Source organism: Gekko japonicus, unplaced genomic scaffold (assembly GCF_001447785.1).
Source record: "Gekko japonicus isolate JY-2015 unplaced genomic scaffold, Gekko_japonicus_V1.1 scaffold712, whole genome shotgun sequence".
NCBI classification, from domain to species: domain Eukaryota; kingdom Metazoa; phylum Chordata; class Lepidosauria; order Squamata; family Gekkonidae; genus Gekko; species Gekko japonicus.
The window spans coordinates 633,370-657,240 of record NW_015176472.1 but is presented as its reverse complement, the minus strand read 5'-3'; the positions used below and the strand labels follow the sequence as shown (position 1 = coordinate 657,240).

The window sequence follows — 23,871 nt, the reverse complement described above, 5'->3', positions numbered from 1 at the left end:
AGTATAGGGGCGGGGAGAGAAAAGATGTGCGAACGAGAGTGAGAGAGGGGGAAGAGGGGGCCGGAGGGGGCATCGGGAGAGAGAGAGACTTCCCCGGGGCAAGAAGATCTTGGGGGAGGGGGGTGGCTTCTTTCCCCACCTACCTGGCCGCGTTCCCCCTGCAACCAGCCTGGCCTGATTTTGGTTCTTAAAACTCAGACGGAGCCCCGGGCTGAGCCAGCGGAGGGTTCATTGTCTCTTCTTTCTGCCCACCCCAGCTGGCTGCTCTCGCAGTGTGCTTTTCTCTGGCGTACCGTCCCAACGCGCATCATCCTCAAGAGAAGACCTCCGAATGGGAAACCGGTCTGAAGGTTTCTTTTAGGAAAGAGGGAATCCACTCCCCCCACCCCACCCCGCGCGCTGTGGTGCCTCCACCTTCCTGGCTTCTCCGGGGTAAACCATCACTCCCGTTGTAAAACACTAGAGAGGTTTTCTGTTGTTGTTCTGGGGCAGGATGGGCCCATTCCCGTCATTTTTGGCATCTCAACTCCCCCATCCTAGCTTTCATTTTATTGTTGATAAGTAATTCCTAATCCCCCCCACACACTTGTTAGAAATCTTTCTGCAAGATGTTTATCTTTGCCTTAAACTGTAGCTACTCTATGGAATCCAACATCTGTTGAGATGATGCAGTCGTTTACTTGCCGTTCAAGGGCGTGTTGTACAGACTGCAGTCATTCCACAAGGCACAAATACCTTAAAAAGGTCTCTGAGGCGGCCCATTTGTGCCATTGGGTGTTCTGTGCCTTCCATCTCTCGTCCGCCAAACCCTGAGGATCAAACAGAACAAAAGAGATGTAGAATTGTAGAGTTGGAAGGGACCTCCAAAGTCCAATGCCCTGCACAATGCAGGAGACTCACAAATACCTCCCCCCCGACACACACACACCCAGTGACTGCTGTTCCATACCCAGAAGATGACAACCAAAACCTCCAGGATCTCCAGCCAAACTGGCCTGGAGAAAAACCGCCTCCTGACCCCAAAGTGGCGACCAGCATCTCCCTGGGCATGCAAGAAATTAAGCCAGTTTATTTTTACAGAGCTGGATGTGAACTTTAGAGTAACACAGAATGCCTCTGCAGAAAAAATGTTCAAAGCAGAAACCGTCACTGGAATCAGGATGTAAATGTAATTGTGGGGATAAAGAAGAAGAAGTAGAAGAAGAAGAGATTGGAGTTATACCCCGCCCTTCACTGCCCGAAGGAGTCTCAGAGCGGCTTACAATCTCCTTTCCTTTCCCTCCCCATAACAGACACGCTGTGAGGCAGATGGGGCTGAGAGAGCTCTTTCAAGAGCTGCTGTTGACAGAACAGCTCTGAGGAAGCCATGACTGTCCCAAGGTCACTCCAGCATCTGCCTGTGGTGGAGTGGGGACTCAAAGCCGGTTCTCTCATATTAGAGTTCACACTCTTAACCACTACACCAAACTGTGCAGGATACTATAGTAGACACTGATATACACTCAATTAGGAGTCCCCCCCCCCATTTATTTGAACTTGACCATGAGAAGCCCAGTTTTGTGCAGTTTTCTGAACTGATAATTCTTGGAGACTTTCGGTGAGTTATAACAGTTAATGCAATTTTCCTTGCCGTGAGTTTGGTGTACTGCATTCTTTTAATCAATGGAGCAGGCAGTGGGGTCCTTCTTTCCTTCTTGAAAGCTCAGGCACAGGAATAGATGATCAAGTGGGCCATATTTTCCTCTTTCAGAGATCCCCGGTGTCCTTCGAGGAGGTGGCCGTGTCCTTCACGGAGGAGGAATGGGCTCTGCTGGATCGAGGCCAAAGAAAAGTCTTCTGGGAAGTGATGCAGGAAAATTATGAGGCCGTGGCCTCTCTGTGTAAGGCTCTTTCCCCTTTGAATATGAACGTGGAAGAGAAGGGAGGGGTGGCATCTTCCTTTCGGCCCTCTTGAATTTAGGAACACACTTCCGCACTGTTTCCTTTTCGTTCTTGTGGCATAAGGCTTCCCCTCAGTTACGAGATGTTCTCAGGGTAGCAAGTGGGAAGGCTTTGGGTCGCTGCTGTGAGGTAAGTTTTGTATTGAGCCTTAAGAGGACAAGGGTCACTGAATCAGGTCGTTTCATAAAACAAGGAAATCTATTTATACACACAGGTTTAGGGCTGCCAAGTGGGGGCAGGGGGAGGGTAAACCCCCGCTTCGGAGGCCCGATTTCCGCCGCCGCGGAATTGGGCCCCGGGGGAACCCCGCCCCCCAAAGCGCAGCGTGGCTGCATCACCAGAGGTGACACAACCACGTCAATCACGTTGGGGGCGTGGCCCCGATCGTCGGAGGGACAACTCTATGGTTTTCCCTCCAACGATCGGGGCCATGCCTTCAACGTGATCGACGTCGCGTGTCACTTCCGGTGACGTGCTGGCGGCGGGCATGCGCTTTGCGCGCGTGCATCGAGGAATGGCTCCCGGAGCCCCGCGAGGCTCCCCCGCTGGTAGGGAAATTGGACTTGACAACCCTACACAGGAGGCTGCCCCACAAAACAACAAATGAGCGAAGAAACCTTCTATTCCACGTTCCCAAATAGGTAGGTTTTAAAAATTTCCTTTGTTGCTGTTGCAGGGGACTTGCGAGCACCAGAGAGGTCAACCCTGCATTTTCCAGGTGTTGAGGGAGTGTTTTTTCCTGGAGGTGGAGAAGAAAATGTGTGGGATCTGCAGTTCCACAGGGCCTCTCCTCTTTCTTGTTTCCCCCGGCTGGAGGGAGAACTCGACTTTTGGACGTCTGCAGGAAAGGTGAGTTTAGGATTTCATCAGCAGTTCCTGGGCAAGAAAGGGGGAGGGGAGAGGGGAGAGGAAAATATGTGTGATTGCCAGTGGAGGAGGAGGAGCTGGCCAGGAGGAGCATCGGGGGAGAGGCTTCTGGGTAGGATCTCTGCAGAGGAGGTGGGGCACTTGTGTTGTCACCCACCTGAATGTGTTTTCTAAAACTATCCTGGGCTTCTTTTCATTTTGGTCAAATAGACGGACCCATAGCTTGCTGCACCTGCAGTTTTGTTTTTTGGGTTCTTCATGGGCTAACCCCCAAAGATGCATTTGGCCCTGTTTTGCTGCTATGATGGAAGTATTTTAAACACTTACGATCACCTCCCCTTCACCGGGGTTTCTTAACCTGGGACAGATTTCAGTGGTCCACGAACTTGAATGTGAAACAAATGACATCTTTATTTTCACTAAGCTCTAACTGACAGTTAGCATTTCTTTCAATTATGAATGTAGGCAACAAACCACAGTTGTAGTTCATGCCACGTTGTCACCAACAGAAATCTGATATTTTCATATACTCTTAAGTTGTTGCAGATCTCTTGAATTATCATTTACGCCCCTTTAAAAACATTATCTGGGAAAGGGTCCATGTGCTTCGCCAGACTGGCAGAGAGGTCCTGGGCACCAGAAAGGGGACGAACCCCCTGCTCTAGAGAGTGATGCCCTGCATCTGTCGGCCCCCACCCAGCACCAAGGATCACACGGCCTGGGGTGAAAAGGCCTTTGTTAGGTTAAAGATAGAACAAAAGACACACAGGTCTTAGTTAGGCCAGTTCCTGTTTACAGAGTTGGATGCAAGCTTTAGACTAACACAGAATGCCTCTGCAGACAAAAATGTTTAAAGCAGAAACCTTCTCTGAAAGCACAATTTCTGTGTATTTCTGGGGTTTAAAATGTCAGCTATACAGTTTGGTTTCTTCACATTTAAGTGGTCTCAACCAAAAGAAACCCAGTTTTTTGCAGTAGTCTGAGTTTATATTTACTCATTTTCTCAGCTTATCTCAGGATGAAGATGATGTGGTAAAGAAGACATGGTGCAACCTCATTTGGAATACTGTGTGCAATTCTGGTCACCACACCTTAAAAAGGATATTATAGCTTTGGGAAAAGTGCAGAAAAGGGCAACTTGAATGATAAAAGGGTTGGAACACTTTCCCTATGAGGAAAGGTTAAGGCACTTAGGGCTCTTTAGCTTGGAGAAACGATGACTGAGGGGTGACATGATCGAGGTTTATAAGATTATGCATGGGAAAGAGCAGGTAGAGAAAGAGGTACTTTTCTCCCTTTCTCACAATACAAGAACCCGTGGGCACTCCATGAAATTGCTGAGCGGTCGGGTTAGAACGGATAAAAGGAAGTACTTCTTCACCCAAAGAGTGATTAACACTTGGAATTCACTGCCACAGGAAGTGGTGGCGGCTACAAGCATGGACAGCTTCAAAAGGGAATTAGATAAGCATATGGAGCAGAGGTCCATCAGTGGCTATTAGCCACAAGGTATAGATTGGGGCAAGTGATGCTCTGTCTTCTTGGTGCTTGGGGGGGGTCAACAGTGGGAGGGCTTCTAATGTTCTGGCCCCATCTCAGTGGTGGAGTTTCTGATCTGTGTCTCGAACGTCCGCAGTTCAGTCCACAGCACTTGACCAAGGGGGTTTACAGAGGAGGATCTTCAGTGTTAGGGCAGGGAAAGGCCCCTGCCTGAGGCCCTTCCGAGTCACCACCCCTTGGCGTGGAATCAGCTGGGTTTCATGGAAAGTTCTAGTCAGGATCTTGGTGGAGGAGAACATGAGAGTCAACTTTGAGGAAGGTGGTAGGCTGGGGAAGAGAAGCCAGGTGAGGGACACTGCTGCCGCCTTCCAAGTGATTCGTGAGGCAGAAGAACTTCCTCTTCCTGACCTTCTCCTCTTCCGTGGCCAGTTCAGAGCAGGTCCCAGTGGGATCCAAGCCAGGCATGGACCATGCCCGTGTCCTCTTTACCACATCATCTTCATCCTGAGATAAGCTGAGAAAATTAATGAAGACGAGACAAAGCCCTTCTCCCTATTCTGTCCGTGCACTTAACCACTACACCAAACTGGTGTAAACCTTTGCTTCTGTTGCAGGTAGCAGAGGGATGTCGTAGAGCTAATTTGAAGGGATGGGCACAGACCTGAACCCTTTTGCGAACCTCAAACTGAGGTCCCAGAAAGGAGCCTTTCCTTGACACTCGGTTTGGGTGTTTGGCTCCCAACACGCACACACCATTTCTGGGTGGCACCAGGTGACGCCCCCTGTACATCCGCATCATCCGGAAGTGACACGAGGGCATTGCCTGATGTGCTCGCATCAGTTCCGGGCAACACGGGAGCGTCGGGGGTGGTGCCCGACACCAGCCAGAAGTGATGCAAGCACACCGGGGGCCAGTGCACTTGCGTCCCTTCTGGATGACACAGGCATGCCAGGGCGGCTCTCGAAGTGCGCACGTCGGTTTGGGGGTTCAGTTCGGGGCCACCCAGTTTGCGAGCCCTGAACTGGGCTTTCCCAGTCTATGACAGTCCATACTAATTTGTGCCAGGATGGCTCAGTCCCCTTCATTTTGGGCACTGCATGTCCCACCATCACCTTGAAATTCGAGGCCAATGTTGAGGTGCCTAGCTTTATTTTTCCTTAATAAAAACAATTTCGCAGTCGAGCCTGGCTTCCACTGCAAAAAGCAGATGGCAGGGGAGTCTGGGGATTGCATGTTCCAGCGTGTTCCAGTTCCTTCGATGTTTGGCACAGCTTCTGGGGGGGCACTTCGTTTCCCACTGTATTCCCTATCCCATGCTTTCCCTCTTTTTTTCCTGGCAACCCCCCTATCCTCGCTTTTCTCTGTCTCCTTCCCTCATTCCCACCCACCAGCCCATCTACCTTTGTTTGACCCCATCTTCACTTTCCCCTCCTTCCCTTCCCCAACAACTTCTACTAGGGGAAGATCTGGCCCAGTTACGCTGTGCCAGCCCAGCCCCTAGGGTGGGTCCCATTGCATGGTGCTAGCTGGGCTGGGCACAGTTGTACAGCAGGGAACCTTCAAGGACTTGAGAGGAGTCCCTTATTTTCCGCTGTATCTCTCCCCCCATACTATTTGTCTTTATTTGCCAGCCCCTGCATGCTCCAGTTTGCATGTTTCCTTCTCTGTTACCGTACTCGTAACCAATGCTTCCTCTAAACTGCGGAGTCTTGTGAGCAAAACTTCTACTTTGTGTGAGCTACTGGCATTAAAGTTGTGAGCGAGCGATTTGGCTACTGCATGGATTGGTTTGCTCTGGAGCCCTCCTTCCTTGAGCTAAGACAGAAATGTGTGAGCAGGAGGCTAAAAAACTGTGAGGTAGCTCACACTACTTCAGCTTAGAGGGAACGCTGCTCGTGAGCAACCTGTCTTTTAACTGCTCCCCCCATGTTCAGCTTTATTGATAATTTATTTGCATTATACTCCACCTTTCTTCACAGTAATGGTTCAAGGTAGCTTACAGAACTCTCTGCTCCTCCATTTTTATGTGAGGGAGGTTAACCTAAGAACATAAGAGAAGCCAGTGTTGGATCAGGCCAGTGGCCCATCCAGTCCAACACTCTGTCACATAGTGGCCAAAAATACCAGGTGCCATCAGGAGGTCTAGCAGTGGGGCCAGGACACTAGAAGCCCTCCCACCCACCCCAAACACCAAGAGCATCCCTTGACCCAGCCTGAGAGTTCCTAGCAGGTGTGTGCGTGTGTGTGAGAGCATGTGTTTAGCATGTGTGTTTGGTCCAAAGTCACATAGTTTGCTTCCAGAGCAGAGTGAGGATTCAAATCTGAGTCTCCCAGGATATATTCTTAAACTCTAACCACTAGACCACACTGGCTTTTGCAGTGTGGCGGTGTTGTGCAGTAGCAAGCAGCCAGTCCCGGGTGAGTCACGCAAGTGACGTGATACGAAGTTGCCTGGCTCCGATTGCTACTGGATCTGGCCCAGGACCATAACTGGCGTGGGGCCCGCGGGGTGATTCCCCCTCTGGAATTCACCGTGCCGCCAGCTCCGCTCCGAGACCCAGCACGTGCAAAGGGCCAGGCTGCTGGTCAGGAGGGGGCCAGCCACTCATGCCAATCCTTTTAACTTCTTGCCTGATCCTTTTAACCTGAGATTCTGGGGCAGGTCTCTCCCAACCATTTGTTCCAGTTGCGGATTAAAGGCAGGCAGGGCATGGAGCCAATTTCTCTTTTGTTCCCGGGTGGTGCGCTGATTTCGGGCCAGGCGTCCTGCATGCAGACATGGTGTGATCGGCACGCTGCTCGCTCCTCTTGGACAGTTGCTTGCTTCTCTTGCTCCAGCAGTGTGTGGCTGATATACCAGCCAGCTGCACCTTCAAAGAGCTGGAGGGCGCCTGGGTCTTCCAGGTGGGCAGGGGCCAAAGCGCCCCCAAGAACCACCTCGGCTGCTCGCAAGTGGGTGAGCGCCACGGGCAGAACACACCTGGCACACCTCAGAGTCCTTTCCCTTGGCGCTGCATCTTCTGTTTCCTCCCATCTTCCTGGAGGGTTTGCAACAAAGTGACCCGCCCCCTAGACTTTTAAAAGAGCCACCTTCAAACTCTCGTATTTGCTTATATGAGCTAAAATACTTTTCTCTAAAATTCTAGAAAGCCTTTAAGCTTTATTTGAGGCTGGGACAGGTTGAAGGCTCACCCCTTTGCCCCTGGCACTCTCAGCTGCGACACCCCCTCCCCTCCCTTTCGCTCACCAAGATGCCTCCCCTTTCCCTCCCTCCATGAAAAAAGGTCTAGCTACAGGGCTGATCTGGCCCAGGGGACGCTGCCCTCAAAGGCCAAAGCGACCCTCTAAAGGGCACTGTCTCCTGCCCCTGTCTCTAACTGACAGAAACAAAGGCTTGAATGCTGACAATACTGTGTCGTGGCCTTGCAACAGCAACTATGTTTCTTATGGTACAGGCACTGCTTTCAGTATTTTGGGGTGTTATAGCTAGGGATATGCATGAACCTCAAACCCCAAACGAGGTAAAAAAAGCCCCAAACCAAGTAAAAAATGCCACAAACTGAACTGGCATGCTACAGCTGAGAAAAGGGGGGGGGTCACTCGGGAAGGGGTCAATAGATGTGAGCCATTAATCCCGCCCATTTTGCCTCCCCAGAGGTTTAATGGCTTGCAAACATTTAAACCTAATAGCTGACAGGTGGATCCACCTAGCTCAGTGATAGCGAATCTTTTAGAGACTGAGTGCCCAAACTGCGACCCAAAACCCACTTATTTATCGCAAAGTGCCAACACGGCAATTTAACCTGAATACTGAGGTTTTACTTTAGAAAAAACAACTCATACATTAACTTAAGATGATCCAAACAATGTAAGGAAAGCAATCCCAAATGCTTTCATTTACTTAAAATTATTTGGCAGAGAATTCGACACTTTAATGATGGTCTGGGCCTGGTCGCGTGCCCACAGAGAGGGCTCTGAGTCCCACCTCTGGCACCCTGCCATAGGTTCGCCACCACTGACCTAGCTGTTAGGTTTAAATGGCTGGCAGCTATTTCAGCCTAACATCGGGGCAAGTGTGCACTCATCAGCTATTAGGCTGAAATGGTTGGCAGCCATTTCATCAGTCTGTTTCACTTCCCCTTCCTTCAAAGCAGGGGAAGTGAAACCGACCAGTGAAAAGGCTTGCAGCTATTTAAACCTAATAGTGGATGGGTCGACCTGCGCTGCTCAGCTTTAAATGGCCTGAACAACCGAACTACACAAAAGTCCGCTAAATGTTCAGGGAAGGCGTCTTCCCCAAATATCTGTCCAGGGGCTTCAAAGTTCCTGCCAAATTTTGGCTTGTGAACTGGTTTGTGCCCATCCGTACTTATAACACCTAATGTCCCTTTAAAAGATTTTTCTGCAAGCCTGGGTCATATTCCAGGTTTGTAGAAAGATCTCTCTTGTCTGTACATGTTTGGCGTAGTGGTTAAGTGCGCGGACTCTAATCTGGGGGAACTGGGCTTGATTCCCCACGCCTCCACTCGCAGCTGCTGGATGACCTTGGGCAAGCCATAGTTCTGTCAGATGTGTTCTTGAAAAGAGCAGTTTCTGTCAGAACTTTCTCAGCCCCACCTACCTCACGGGGTGTCTGTTGTGGGGAGGGGAAGGGAAAGGAGTTTATAAGCTGCTCTGAGACAAGTGAAGGGAGGGGTATAAATCCAATCTCCACCTCCTCCTCCTCTTATTTTCCTTTCATATCATCAATAAATTTCAATAAAATTCAATATTTTAATAAAAAGCTGAAGTTTTTTCCAATCCCCACATTATAAAAAGTACTATTCACTGCTCAATTTAACTGGTATTTGTACCTTTTCATTCTGATATGATTTCTGTCTGTCTTGCAGTTGGAGGTGTGAGGGAAATGGTGAGTGAGAACGAATCAGGAAGGAGACTTGTGGAAAAAGAGAAGAATCTGCAGGTGGAAGCAAAATCTGGGGACCAAGTGTTATCAACGGGACAGTGCAGGAGGAAAAGGGAAGCAAGAGAGAAGCAAGGGAAGGAGCTGATTGCTTGTCAGGACAAAAATAAGCCTGAGGTCTCAGCCCAAGAGGAAACAGGGAGGAGAAAGAGAAGGCCTGACGGTACCATGAATCAGAAAGGGTTCCACGGCAAATTCAGTGTTAAAACACATCAGAATGTTACAACATGCTGGAAAATGTATAAATGCTTGGAATGTGGAAAGCTCTTCAATCGGAGTAATGCAGTAACTGTGCATCAAAGAATTCACACAGAGGAAAAGCCATACCAATGTTTGGAGTGTGGAAAGTGCTTTTCTCGCTATGGCAGCCTAACTGGACATCAAAAGATTCACACATGGGAGAAGCCACATAAATGCTTGGAGTGTGGAAAGTGCTTTTCTCGGAATGACCACCTAAGTGCACATCAAAAGATCCACACAGGGGAGAAGCCACATAAATGCTTGGAGTGTGGAAAGTGCTTTTCTCAGAATGCCCACCTAACTGCACATGAAACGATCCACACAGGGGAGAAGCCACATAAATGCTTGGAGTGTGGAAAGTGCTTTTCTCGGAATGCCAACCTAACTGCACATAAAAAGATCCACACAGGGGAGAAGCGACATAAATGCTTGGAGTGCGGAAAGTGCTTCTCTTGGAATGGTGATCTAACTAAACATAAAAAGATTCACACAGGGGAGAAGCCATATAAGTGCCTGGAGTGTCGAAAATGCTTCTCTCGGTATAGCAACCTAACTGCACATAAAAAGATTCACACAGGAGAAAAGCCACATAAATGCTTGGAGTGTGGGAAATGCTTCTCTTGGAATGGTGATCTAACTAAACATCAAAAAGTTCACACAGGGGAGAAGCCATACAAATGTTTGGAGTGTGGAAAGTGCTTCTCTTATTATGGCAGCCTAACTGGACATCAAAAGATTCACACAAGGGAGAATTCACATAAATGCTTGGAGTGTGGGAAAAGCTTCCATAGAGGCAGTGTACTAACTGTGCATCAAAGAATTCACACTGGGGAGAAGCCACATAAATGTTTGGAGTGTGGAAAGTGCTTTTCTCAGAATGCCCACCTAACTGCACATGAAAAGATCCACACAGGGGAGAAGCCACATAAATGCTTGGAGTGTGGAAAGTGCTTTTCTCAGAATGCCCACCTAACTGCACATGAAAAGATCCACACAGGGGAGAAGCCACATAAATGCTTGGAGTGTGGAAAGTGCTTTTCTCAGATTAGCAACCTAACTGCCCATCACAAGATTCACACGGGTGAGAAGCCACATAAATGCTTGGAGTGCGGAAAGTGCTTCTCTTGGAATAGTGATTTAACTAAGCATAAAAAGATTCACACAGGGGAGAAGCCATATAAATGCCTGGAGTGTGGGAAATACTTCTCTCGGTGTAGCAGCCTAACTGCACATGAAAAGATCCACACAGGGGAGAAGCCACATAAATGCTTGGAGTGTGGAAAGTGCTTTTCTCAGAATGGCCACCTAAGTGCCCATCACAAGATTCACACAGGGGAGAAGCCACATAAATGCCTGGAGTGCGGAAAGTGCTTCTCTTGGAATGGTGGTCTAACTAGACATCAAAAGATTCACACAAGGGAGAAGCCACATAAATGCTTGGAGTGTGGAAAGTGCTTCTCTTATTATGGCAGCCTAACTAGACATCAAAAGATTCACACAAGGGAGAAGCCACATAAATGCTTGGAGTGTGGGAAGAGCTTCAATCGGAGTAATGAATTAACTATGCATGAAAGAATCCATACAGGGGAGAAGCCATATACATGCCTCGAGTGTGGAAAGTGCTTCCCTTGGAATGGTGATCTAACTAAACATCAAAAGGTTCACACAGGTGAGAAGCCATATAAATGCTTGGAGTGTGGAAAGGGCTTTTCTCAGTATGGCCACCTAACTGCACATCAAAAGATTCACACAGGGGAGAAGCCTCATAAATGTTTGGAGTGTGGAAAATGCTTTTCTCGGAATGACCAACTAACTGCACATCAGAAGGTTCACACAGGGGAGAAGCCATACAAATGTTTGGAGTGTGGAAAGTGCTTCTCTTGGAATGGCAACCTAACAGCACATCAAAAGATTCATGCAGCAGGAAAGCCATAGAAATGCTTGGAGAGTGGAAAGGGCTTTTTTCAGTATGGTGACCTAACTAAACACCAAAAGATTCACATAGCTGAAAAGTCATATAAATGCTTGTAGTATGGAAAATATTTCTCTGAGAATGTCACCTTAACTGCACGTGAAAAGGTTTACACTGGGGGGGCAGGGGGCGTAAAGGTAAAGGTTTCCCTTGCTCAAAAGCCAGTTGAATCCGACTCTAGGGATGCGGTGCTCATCTCCGTTTCCAAGCCGAAGAGCCAGCACTGTCCAAAGACAGACACACATATAAATTCCTAGAGTGTGAAAAGAGCTTCCATTGCACATCAAGAGATTCACACAGGGCAGAAGCCATGTGAATGCTTGGAGTGTGGAAAGCGGTTTGGTCACAGTCATAGCCTTACCTTACCCCACAAGGCTCACATGGGAAGAGCCTTCCAGTCGCAGTCAGCATGTAGAAAAACAGTTCAAGTGGCTGATCTTGCCAGTTTGTAGCTGTCAACGCAGAAGCCATCTCAAAAGAAGTTTCCTGTCTGTTTCAGGCTAACTTCAGTGCAGGTGTTGGCCACAAAGCTTCTAATTAACTGACATAGGGAAGCTGGTATGGAAGGGGGAACATTGGCTGTCACCCTGGAAAGTTCCATGAATACTGTCCAGTGATTGGTTGAGGAGGTCACGAGGTTGAGGAGGACCTCAGGCCAGCAATCTTTCCTTTTTGATGGATCCCACACTAAGTGACCTTCTCTTTTGCTTTGATTTCTGTAAGTGTCAGAAGGAGGCTAGCAGCTGTGTAATCTGTATAAGGTTGAACTGGAAGAACTCTTGTCAGGTGCTTCTTAGGAATGAAGTCTCGGTGGCTAATTTGAAACGTCATCCTTATCAAATTGTTACCTCATTAGCCGAAGTGAACAGTATAACTGGCATGCAGAAAGTCAGCTTCTGGAGAGGACTGAGGATCTTATGCTGGCAACAGAACCCAGTTTTGGCATGCAGCATGCAAGATTTATTTTTGCCAGCTACAGCTGAAGGAGTGGATGGACCCTCATTACTGTGTGGAAGGTTTATGCCTGCAGGACAGATTTTATTTTGTTGTACAAAGTGTAAATTAGTCTATATAGATTTTTTGTGTGTGCGTTCTTTTTGTGTGTTCAAGTCTTGAGCAAAGTACTGATATGTGTGTAAAAAGGGGAAATTAAACCTTTCTTCTGTTTGTCTTTTTATTTAAAAGTGTGGTTACCTGGAGTGCATTTTGGTTATCAAAGGAAAAGAACCCATAGATTCATCACAGATTGTCAATTTATTTAATTTTCTTGAAGTCCACACAAAGTCTATACTCAACAGGTGTGAATATCTCTGACAGCCTTTTCTTTGGCACCGTCACAATAGATGATCCTCAGTCAGATTGAGATCCCTTAATTATTCCCCATTTCATCATTTGCTGAATTTCAGAAGCAACAGTTTCTTTCATAGGTTCATTTAGTCAAGGATATGGACTGGACTTAATTGGTGGTACTTTAGTAAAAAAATAATCTGAAAGCGTTACAACACCTGCTTTCACTCAGCTAGCTGTAGAGGAGATAAATTAGAAGAAGCCATTTCCACAGGTTGTATACCACCAGCTGCCATCATTCTTTCTACAAAATCAGGTACAGATATTTCTCTCCTCCTCTACTGTTTTCATGGGAAATATCTGACCCACTGTTTCTCTGAATAGTTTCAGATGATTAATATTTACCACCTGTGCCCTTTCCTGAGAATTCACCTCTTGAATGAGATAGGTGTCATTGTCCAGTTTTTGTAGGACTTCATAGGGAGCTTCCCAGACAACAGACAACTTTGACAAGTGATCCAGTTTATCCTTATCCTTAACAGCAAAACTTCTGGGGTCACTTGGAAGGGACCACCAGGGTCATCTAGTCCAACCCCCTGCACAATGCAGGAAATTCACAAATACCTCACTTTTCGATCACAATACAACTTCTGTTGGTCATGTGCCTGTTTAAAGAGCAGTATCTCTGACCTGTTCCCTTATCTGCTTTAACTGATCAAAATACTCAGTCATACTCAGTCACATTAGAAGGCCAAGTACCTTCCCAGGAAACTTTCAACAAACTCAAAGACCTAGATACTTGTCTCCCCAGAATCAATTCATTTGTGGAGAATATGATCCCAAGCCTTCTGAAGGAGAATCTCTGATAGAGAAAATCAGAAAAGAAAGGACCACATCCCAGTTTCCTGGATGCTCCATGGTATAAGCTTTTGACATTTCTTCTGAAGTCCGATGATGTGTCACTACAGGTGAGTGCTTAATGTCTGCCAATTCATGCAACTTTTGCATCAACGTAGAAGTAAAATTTGTCCCTTGATCTGAAATAATCACTTCAGGCCATCCAAATGTTGCATTCAACTCTAAAAGAGGTTTTGCCACATTCTGAGCAGTAACTGAACTCAAAGCAAATGCAGTAGGAACACATAAGAACATAAGAGAAGCCAATGTTGGATCAGGCCAATGGCCCATCTAGTCCAAAACTCTGTCGCACAGTGGCCAAAAATACCAGGTGCCATCAGGAGGTCCAGCAGTGGGGCCAGGACACTAGAAGCCCTCCCCCCAAGCACCAAGAATACAGAGCATCACTTGCCCCAGACTAAGAGTTCCTATCTATACCTTGTGTTTAATAGCCACTGATGGACCTCTGTTCCATATGTTTATCTAATTCCCTCTTGAAGCCGTAGATGCTTGTAGCTGCCACCACCTCCTGTGGCAGTAAATTCCATGTGTTAATCACTCTTTGAGTGAAGTACTTTTATCTGTTCTAACCTGACTGCTCAGCAATTTCATTGAGTGCCCACGAGTTCTTGTATTGTGAGAAAGGGAGATATAGGATACAACATAGAACTAGATCACTGGCAAAAAACTTGGAAAACTTTAAAATGTATGAGGTCTTATTCATATAAAGAAATCTATAAACTCTTTCATAGATGGCATTGGTCTCCGGACAGAATAGCTAAGTGTTTTCCTGCCACATCAAACAACTGCTGGAAATGTAAGAACAATGTGGGTACATACTATCATATGTGGTGGAGATATAGAAAAATTTATAAATATTGGGAAAAGATTTGGAGTACGATACGAGAAATAACCAACATGGAGCTTCCATTAAAACCAGAATTTTTAAAATTAAACATACTTCCAGATAGTTGTAATCATAATGACTCTTATATATTTTACTTCAGCTAGAATTTTGATAGCTAAACACGGGAAAAGCAGCTAAACACTGGAAAAGCAAGTGTATTCCCACCAGGAAAGAATTAATATCTAAACTGATTGATGTAGCTGAAATGGATAGATTAAATGTTGAATTACAAAATAAAGATGATAACGTGTACCAGAAGCGAAGCGATGGTCTAAAGTATATGTATGGTTGAAAAATAATGTGGAACCAGACTCAAAAATGCATAAACAACTTGTGGATTTGTATTTATATAAACTATAAATAAATATTTTTAAAAAAAAAAAGAAAGGGAGAAACGTACTACTTTCTCTACCTGCTCTATCCCATGCATAATCTTATAAACCTTGATCATGTCACCCTTCAGCCGTCCTTTCTCCAAGCTAAAGAGCCCCAAGCGCTTTAACCTTTCTACATAGGGAAAGTGTTCCAGCCCTTTTATCATTCTAGTTGCCCTTTTCTGCACTTTTCCCAAAGCTATAATATCCTTTTTGAGGTGTGGTGACCAGTTCTGTACACAGTACTCCAAATGAGGTCGCACTGTTAAATTTCAACCATACACTTTAGACCATCACTTCTGGTACACGTTATCATCTTTACCTTGTAATTCAACATTTAATCTATTTCGGCTACATCAATCAGTTTAGATATTAATTCTTCCTTGGAGGGAATACGCTCGCTTTTCCAGTGTTTAGCTATCAACATTCTAGCTGAAGTCAAAATATAAAAGAGTTAAAATTACGATAAAACACAGACAAAATTCCAACAATAATATATAAAGTGCAGATTAAGTACAAATAGCACAATGCGGGTGGCAATCGTTGTAAGGCCTTCCTCAGGGTCCCATCATTGACATGAAGCGGAGAGAAATGGAGAATCTTTCCTGCCATCTCTTGGACAAACTTTCAGTCCTTTTAATATGCCAGTGCCTGGAAAAGTGTATTTCCCAGCAGGACAGCAAAGTGCCATAAGAAACCCTGAAGATTTGAGAAGAAAAGGAGTGTCTTTCTCAGGATCTCACCAGCTGGTCTCTCATGCAGTGGGACCTCATAGAAGAAGAAGAAGAAAACATGGTTGCACTTACCTGTAACTGATGTTCATCGAGTGTCTTCTGTGCTGGCACACATGGGAGCTTAGCAAACTACACATAACACGGAGGCGGGTGTGGGCGAAACCATCTCTTTAACTAATGATTGCAACACTGCAGTACCCACAGAAGCCTCAGCTTAAGAATCAATATCAAATGCATAATGTTTTTAAACATCAGAGGTAACGACCCTGCTGTTGCCTTACAGATGTCGTTAATGTTTACCGACACAGAGAAACAGCTGAAGTGTTCTGTGCACATGTGGAATGTACCCGGATTGGAAATGGGGGTGTCATACCTGCTGAGTCGCAGCTGTTGCGAATGCCCGAGGTTACCCATCTGGAGGTGGATTGAGCCGAAGCAGCTCGGCCCTTCCCGGAGCCAGCAAAACAGACAATAATTGCACAGACTGTCTGAACAGGGCTGTGCGCTTTACATTAAACAATAAAGCTTTCCTTAACTCCAAAGTGTGTAGTTCTATGTCCGTTATAGAAGTTGGACTAGGGAAGAACACAGGGAGGATTATATCCTGTGAAGAATGGAAAGTTATGATTATTTTTGGCCGAAATTCCACAGTCGGTCTTAAGACCACCCTATTGGAGTGGAACTTTAAAAACGGAGGGATCACCTTAGGGAATCTATTGAACAACCCCTTCAAGAAGCGTTTAGAGAGCGCATTAGAGAATATGGGCTTTGAATCAACCCCGACTGAAATGCCGAAATGGATGCAAAGTGCACCCTAATAGATGAAGGGGACAGCCCGTCATCTAGTAACGTCAGAAGGTATTCTAGTATCTCCTCTAAAGGGCAAGAGTCAGGACGTATCCTGCGGTCCTGTGGCCAAATCGTAAACATGCGTTGCCTGGCCATATAGAACTTCCATGTCGAGGGTTTACTGGAGGCTAAGAGGACTTCTGGTACCTGATCTGAACATTTGTTCACCTTGAAACGAACCCTGTGTGTAGATCAGTTTGTGGAGATCTGGGTGACGAATTAAATCGATCTGAAGCAAGTCTGGTACCCCTGGTAGAGGGCAAACTTGTGCTGGGCTAGGGATAGTAACAACGGGACCGAGGGGCATCGAGGCCATAGCGGGGCCCTTGGTTCCGTCCTGGACCAACTTTGTTAGTAACCTAGATAATAGGGGAAAGGGTGGGAAGGCGTAAAACAGGCTGCCTGACCATCTCAGGAGAAAGGCCTTTGTCAAACAGTTCCCCTGTCCTTGTGACCTTGCGCCGACCTGCGGGCACATGGTGTTTGCGGTTGCCGCAAAAAGATCTATGTCTGGGAACCTCCATGTTTGAAATATCGGATCTGAGAGGGATGGACCATATTGGGCCATCAGTACCCTTCTGCGTATCTCACTGCTGTGAGTTCGAGTCTATTGATATGAAATTCAGATTCCTGACAAGACCATTGACCACTCAATTGTCTAGTTGCACAGTGTGATCCCCATTCTCATAATGACGTGTCTGTGAAGACCTGCATGTCGGGTAGTCTGGGAATTAAGGGGAACCCCTATGACAAATTGCAATCCTGTATCCACCAATGAAGTGAATTCAGGTTTGGTCATAGGATGGACCAGAACCTCCATTGGGAGTCTGACTCAGAGGCGTAGTTTCTAATAAACCATTCTTGTAATGGCCTCATGCGTAGCCCGGCATAAATGACCGTGGCTGTCGTGGATGCCATAAGGCCTAGCAGACTTTGTGTGTGCAAAGGTCTCTGACACCATCTGCGAAGAAATCCCTTGACCAAGGTCTGAATGGCCCTGATCCTCTCAGTGGGTAAAGAAAAAACGCTCTATGAGCTACTGGGTCGAACCTCGCCCCATGAACAGTAAAGACTGAGCAGGTGCGAATTCATATTTTGAAAATTTAACGACAATACTCAACCATTGTAGAGTTTGCAGTGTGAATTGAATCTGCTTTAGGAGTAACTGCTTGGACCTAGATACCAGCGACCAAATATCCAAATACGCGTATATCGCGCACACGTGAAGTGAAAGGTAAACCACTATTCAATCTTGTCAAATCCAAGATGGGTCTAAGACCACCATTCTATTCCTTAATTAAGAAGCAATTAGAATAAAGACCACAGTTCCCCTCATCATCAGGGACTATCTGAAGAACACCCTTAGGCAGGAGTGTTTGAATCTCCATGCTCAAAGCATCATCTTGTCTACGTGAGGTGAGAACCTCAAACGACACAGGCGGGCTATATTTGAACTCAAGAAAATAACCAACTTTTATTATCTTCAAAAACCAAGCATCTGAACATATCGTAGACCAATGGTGGTGAACAGAGGGGGAATTCCTCATTGAGACTCCCTAGAATTAGAGGAACCCTCTCCAGGGGAGCGAGAGTGCATACCACGCTGCCTAGGCTGTTGACATTTAGGCAGCTATGGCTGCTGAAAAGTGGCTCTGAAAGGTTGAGAGGCAGTGGTTGAAAAACGGTAGCCCCTCCCCATATTAGGGAGTTGGAGGTGCCTAGGAAAATACCCTGGCTTTGAAGGCTGTTTTTGTTGTGGGGTAATCCCAGCGATTTGGCAGTGAATTTTGTCTTTCTCACTTTCTCAAGTACCTCGTCAGTTGACTCACTGAAGAGGAGCTTGCCCTCGAAAGGCAGATCCTTGACACGAGCTTTCGTGTCTGGGGGTAGGGCAGAGGTTCGCAGCCACGAATGTCTGCGGAGAACTATGGCCAAAGCAATTACTTTGCTGGCTGCATCCGCAGAATGTCTAGCTGCATTGAGTTCCTGTCTGGCTAGACGAGCGCCCTCGGCTTGTACCTGTTTGGCTTGATCTCTCTTATCATCAGCCAAGGCATCCAAAAATGGGGTCAACTGTTCCCATAACATAACCTGATATCTGGACATGATAGCTTTAAAGTTAGCTATCCTCAGGGTCAACGCTCCGGAGGTATAAATTTTTCTCCCTAAAACGTCTAGCTTCCTACCCTCGTAGTCTATAGGGGAGGATTTTGGGCCACCTGTCTGTTTAGACAGAGTCACCTCAGCCACTATTGAATTGGGCTGAGGATGGTGGTATAAAAAGAAGGCATCATCCTCAGTGATTTTGTAGAGGTTTTCTACCTTCCTAGCAGAACCCGTGACTGAAGCCGGTCTTGCCCAGTTTTTACGGGTAATTTCCCTAATGCCCTTTACAAAGGGAATAGCCACTGGCCCTGAAGTATTGGAGTACAAAATCCCTAAGACTGGATCCTCTTCTAAAGGTTTGGGGGAGACATAATCAATCTTAAGGGCCTTAACCATACGAAGGAGTTGTTCGGAATAAACCCGCAAGTCCTCTGTAGGAGATATCGGAGTGGGATCGCCCACGGTGTCATCTGGAGACGGAAGACAGGTCCTCTGCGTCGGTAAACATTAAAGACATCTGTAAGGCAGCATCAGGGTCGTCACCTCTGACGTTCATAAAACATTATGCATTTGATGTTGATTCTCAACAGGAGGCTTCTATGGGTACTGCAGTGTTACAATCATTACTTAAAAGAACGTTTTTGCCCACACCCGCCTCCGAGTCATGTGTAGCTTGCTAATCTCCCATGTGGGACTGCACAGAAGACACGATGATGAAAACATGGTTGCACTTACCTGTAACTGATGTTCATCGAGTGTCTTCTGTGCTGGCACACATCCCTCCCCCCTTCCCCGCTGTGGACGATAATTCTACTTCTCCACGGTGGCAGGTTAGAACAGAGAGAGAGAGTTGCCTCCCCCTCCCCTCATCATGTGACCAAATGGGCGGGAAAAAGAAACCTTTTGCAATTTCTCTGCGAGGAGAGGGGGACTCAATGCTCTAGAAGATTGAGGAAGCTCTTGGAATGTTCTTCCGCGGCAGGCCTGCCTTCAGGCAGTCCCATGTGTGCCAGCACAGAAGACACTCGATGAACATCAGTTACAGGTAAGTGCAACCATGTTTTCTGGCTGCAAAGCATCGCCCTGCCTCTCTGGGGGCCTTGGATGTGTGGTGGACCGAGACTTAGCTCAACCTGTGGCGTGGCTTGGGGCACAAGCCCTGTGCGACGTAGAAGGAGTATGGTACCAAGGTGGCAAAAACCCTGGGGGAGCGTGTTCCCAATCAGGAGGATAACCCCATGAAGTGGCTTTTCCTGTCCTGCTGCCGGAAGAGCAAGACCTGGAGGATTTGCGAGACGACTGAAGGCTGATGACATCAGGCTCCTGCCCTGAAGGTAGATCTGGGGAGCGTGTTTGACGTCGACGGGACTCTTCTGTGCTCGCCGTTGAAGAGAGTCTTTTTTTTAGCGTCGACGTCGAGAGCCCGGAGTTCGACGTCAATTCGACCGCGAACGCCTTGACGTCAGAGCGGTTGGAGGAGAGGTCGGACGGTTCGTCGACGTCGAAAGTGCATTGACGTCGATCGCCTTTGCCACTGCGGATACTAACGGCTCCGACAACGGACACAACGGCGACGATGGCGTGATTGCCCCTGTGCTTTTCGTAGGAACTTTCGGGGACTTAGCCTTGCCCATTTTTGCCTTTTTCGAAGGCGGTTGGGCTGAATCAGATCTCTTCCGTCGATCTCTCCCTGCCGAGCTTTGCTTCGGCTTGTGGGATATAATAGGACTTTTAGAAGAGTCATTCACAAGTCCTGAGGGAGAGGGAGTGCTGGGTCCGACGGACAAAGCCTGCTCCCAAAGGGCCGCTTTAAGTCTCAGCGCCCTGTCCTTTTTATTTCTGGGGGTTAACATACCACAAATTTCACAGGCGCTGGTGTTGTGGCCTTCTCCGAGGCACAGGAGGCAGGAGGTGATCGTCTGTGGTAGCCATTTTCGTTTCACAAGCTTGACATTTTTTTAACAAAGCCATGGAACTCCAAACGTCTGAGGAAAGTTTTCTGAGGAAAATCAGCTTTGTTTAAAAAATTTTTTAACTGAGTAAGTAGCTGTTGCTTTGGAATACGTCCTTTCCTCACTGCAGCAAAAAAAGGACTGTGAGAGAGAGAGGTGCCGCCCCCTCCCCTCATCACGTGACCAGTGACCAAATGGGCGGGAAATGGCTCATTTCACAATCCTCTCCGAGGGGAGGAGGGACTCAATTCTTAGAAGATTGAGGAAGCTCTTGGAATGTTCTTCCTGCCTTCAGGCAGTTCCATGTGGAACTGCACAGAAGACAGGATGATGAAGAGATTGGATTTGTACCCCGCCCTTCACTTGGAGTCTCAGAGCGGTTTACAAACTGAAGAGCGAAGACACCTCCTCTTTGCAAATATTTCTGTCCTGTTCTTCCACCAGGCGCAGGTTCTCGCAGGGAACTACATTTCCCAGAACGTCTTGCGGGGACGAGAGCGGTCAACCACTACCTCCTATATATATAGGAGGTAGTGGGTCAACTCTGCCCCCCTTTTCCAGGCATTAAAGGAGGCGGTTTTTCATCCAGGTGGGGAAGGGAATTGGGGGGGCATGGAATCCCGCAGGGGAGCCGCTCTTCTTTCTTGTTCCCCCCGGCTGGAGGGGGAACATGGCTTCTGCGCGTCTGCAGGAAAGGTGAGCTTTGCATTTCGTCCACGGTTCTCGGTCAAGTATAGGGGCGGGGAGAGAAAAGATGTGCGAACGAGAGAGTGAGAGGAAGGGGGCATCCCCGGGGCAAGAAGATCTTGGGGGAGGGGGGTGGCTTCTTTCCCCACCTACCTGGCCGCGTCCCCCCTGCAACCAGCCTGGCCTGATTTTGTCCTTAAAACCCAGACGGAGCCCCGGGCTGAGAGTCTCTTCTTTCTGCCCACCCCAGCTGGCTGCTCTCGCAGTGTGCTTTTCTCTGGCGTACCGTCCCAACGCGCGTCGTCCTCAAGAGAAGACCTCCGAATGGGAAACCCGTCTGAAGGTTTCTTTTAGGAAAGAGGGAATCCACTCCCCCCACCCCACCCCGCGCGCTGTGGTGCCTCCACCTTCCTGGCTTCTCCGGGGTAAACCATCACTCCCGTTGTAAAACACTAGAGAGGTTTTCTGTTGTTGTTCTGGGGCAGGATGGGCCCATTCCCGTCATTTTTGGCATCTCAACTCCCCCATCCTAGCTTTCATTTTATTGTTGATAAGTAATTCCTAATCCCCCCCCACACACTTGTTAGAAATCTTTCCGCAAGATGTTTATCTTTGCCTTAAACTGCTGTTACTCTATGGAATCCAACATCTGTTGAGATGATGCAGTAGTTTACTTGCCCTTCAAGGGCGTGTTGTACAGACTGCAGTCATTCCACAAGGCACAAATACCTTAAAAAGGTCTCTGAGGTGGCCCTTTTGTGCCATTGGGTGTCCTGTGCCTTCCATCTCTCATCCCTGAGGATCAAACAGCTTTCAATGAGCAGGCCTGCGGTTTGTTAGGGAAAAATGAGAACAAAAGAGATGTAGAATTGTAGAGTTGGAAGGGACCTCCAAAGTCATCTAGTCCAACGCCCTGCACAATGCAGGAGACTCACAAATACCTCCCCCCCACACACACACACCCAGTGACTGCTGTTCCATACCTAGAAGATGACAAACAAAACCTCCAGGATGTGAGCTTTAGAGTAACACAGAATGTCTCTGCAGACAAAAATGTTAAAAGCAGAAACCGTCACTGGAATCATGATGTAAATGTAATTGTGGGGTTAAAGAAGAAGAAGAGATTAGATTTATACCCCGCCCTTCACTCCTTGAAGGAGTCTCAGAGCGGCTTACAATCTCCTTTCCCTTCCCCTCCCCATAACAGACACCCTGTGAGGCAGATGGGGCTGAGAGAGCTCTTTCAAGAGCTGCTGTTGACAGAACAGCTCTGAGGAAGCCATGACTGTCCCAAGGTCACTCCAGCATCTGCCTGTGGTGGAGTGGGGACTCAAAGCCGGTTCTCTCATATTAGAGTTCACACTCTTAACCACTACACCAAACTGTGCAGGATACTATAGTAGACACTGATATACACTCAATTAGGAGCCCCCCCCCTCAATTTATTTGAACTTGACCATGAGAAGCCCAGTTTTGTGCAGTTTTCTGAACTGATAATTCTTGGAGACTTTCGGTGAGTTATAACTATCAGAGGTTCAAAACAGTTAATGCAATTTTCCTTGCCATGAGTTTGGTGTACTGCATTCTTTTAATCAATGGAGCAGGCAGTGGGGTCCTTCTTTCCTTCTTGAAAGCTCAGGCACAGGAACAGATGATCAAGTGGGCCATCTTTTCCTCTTTCAGAGATCCCCGGTGTCCTTCGAGGAGGTGGCCGTGTCCTTCACGGAGGAGGAATGGGCTCTGCTGGATCGAGGCCAAAGAAAAGTCTTCTGGGAAGTGATGGAGGAAAATTATGAGGCCGTGGCCTCTCTGTGTAAGGCTGTTTCCCCCTTTGATTACGAACATGGAAGAGAAGAGGGGGGCGTCTTCTTTTGGCTGTCTTGTATTTAGGAACACATTCCACACAGTTTCCTTTTTGTTCTCGTGGTATATGGCTTATCATTATTCATTACTATTTATTGTATGGCAGAGTTACACACAGGAAGCATATAGTAATATAAAATACATAACCTAGCTGATACAATGGGTATGCAGACTGATTGGGTAATCCCCCTAAATACTATTTTCAATCCACTCAACAGCAGCTGGGGAAAGTTGAAAGAGCTCCATCACATCTCCCCGGAAAGCTCGACATTGTCGGGCTGCACCATGTTCACATTCAGGTCCAGGTGTTTTGCCCCATTTAAACAAAAGGCCTGCACAACTGCCAAAGCCTGTTCACAGAGGTCATTTCGGGGGGGATCGGGGGGATCGCAGTTCCCCCAGGTGAGGTACGAGGGGCGGGGCACATGACAAAGCCCCGCCCCCTGCTTCCGGCTGCCCCGCTTCCGGCCCACATTCAGCCAGGAGGAGGCAGGAGAAGAGGGAGGGTAAGTTGCTTCCTCCCTGCCTCTCCCCACCCCTGCCTGCCTGGGGCCAGGGAGGGCCTTGGTTACGAGGGGCGGGGCACATGACAAAGCCCCGCCCCCTGCTTCCGGCTGCCCCGCTTCCGGCCCTCATTCAGCCAGGAGGAGGCAGGAGAAGAGGGAGGGTAAGTTGCTTCCTCCCTGCCTCTCCCCACCCCTGCCTGCCTGGGGCCAGGGAGGACCTTCGCG

General features: G+C 47.6%; 1 protein-coding gene and 1 pseudogene across 1 annotated transcript in view; one reads left to right on the top strand and one right to left on the bottom strand.

Annotated features, from left to right (window-relative positions):
• LOC107123811 overlaps positions 1–23,167 on the top strand; it is a 52,783-nt pseudogene extending 29,616 nt beyond the window's left edge.
• The window catches only part of LOC107123819 (zinc finger protein 850-like), a 399,053-nt gene that overhangs the window by 122,758 nt on the left and 252,424 nt on the right, over positions 1–23,871 (bottom strand). The window lies entirely within an intron of this gene.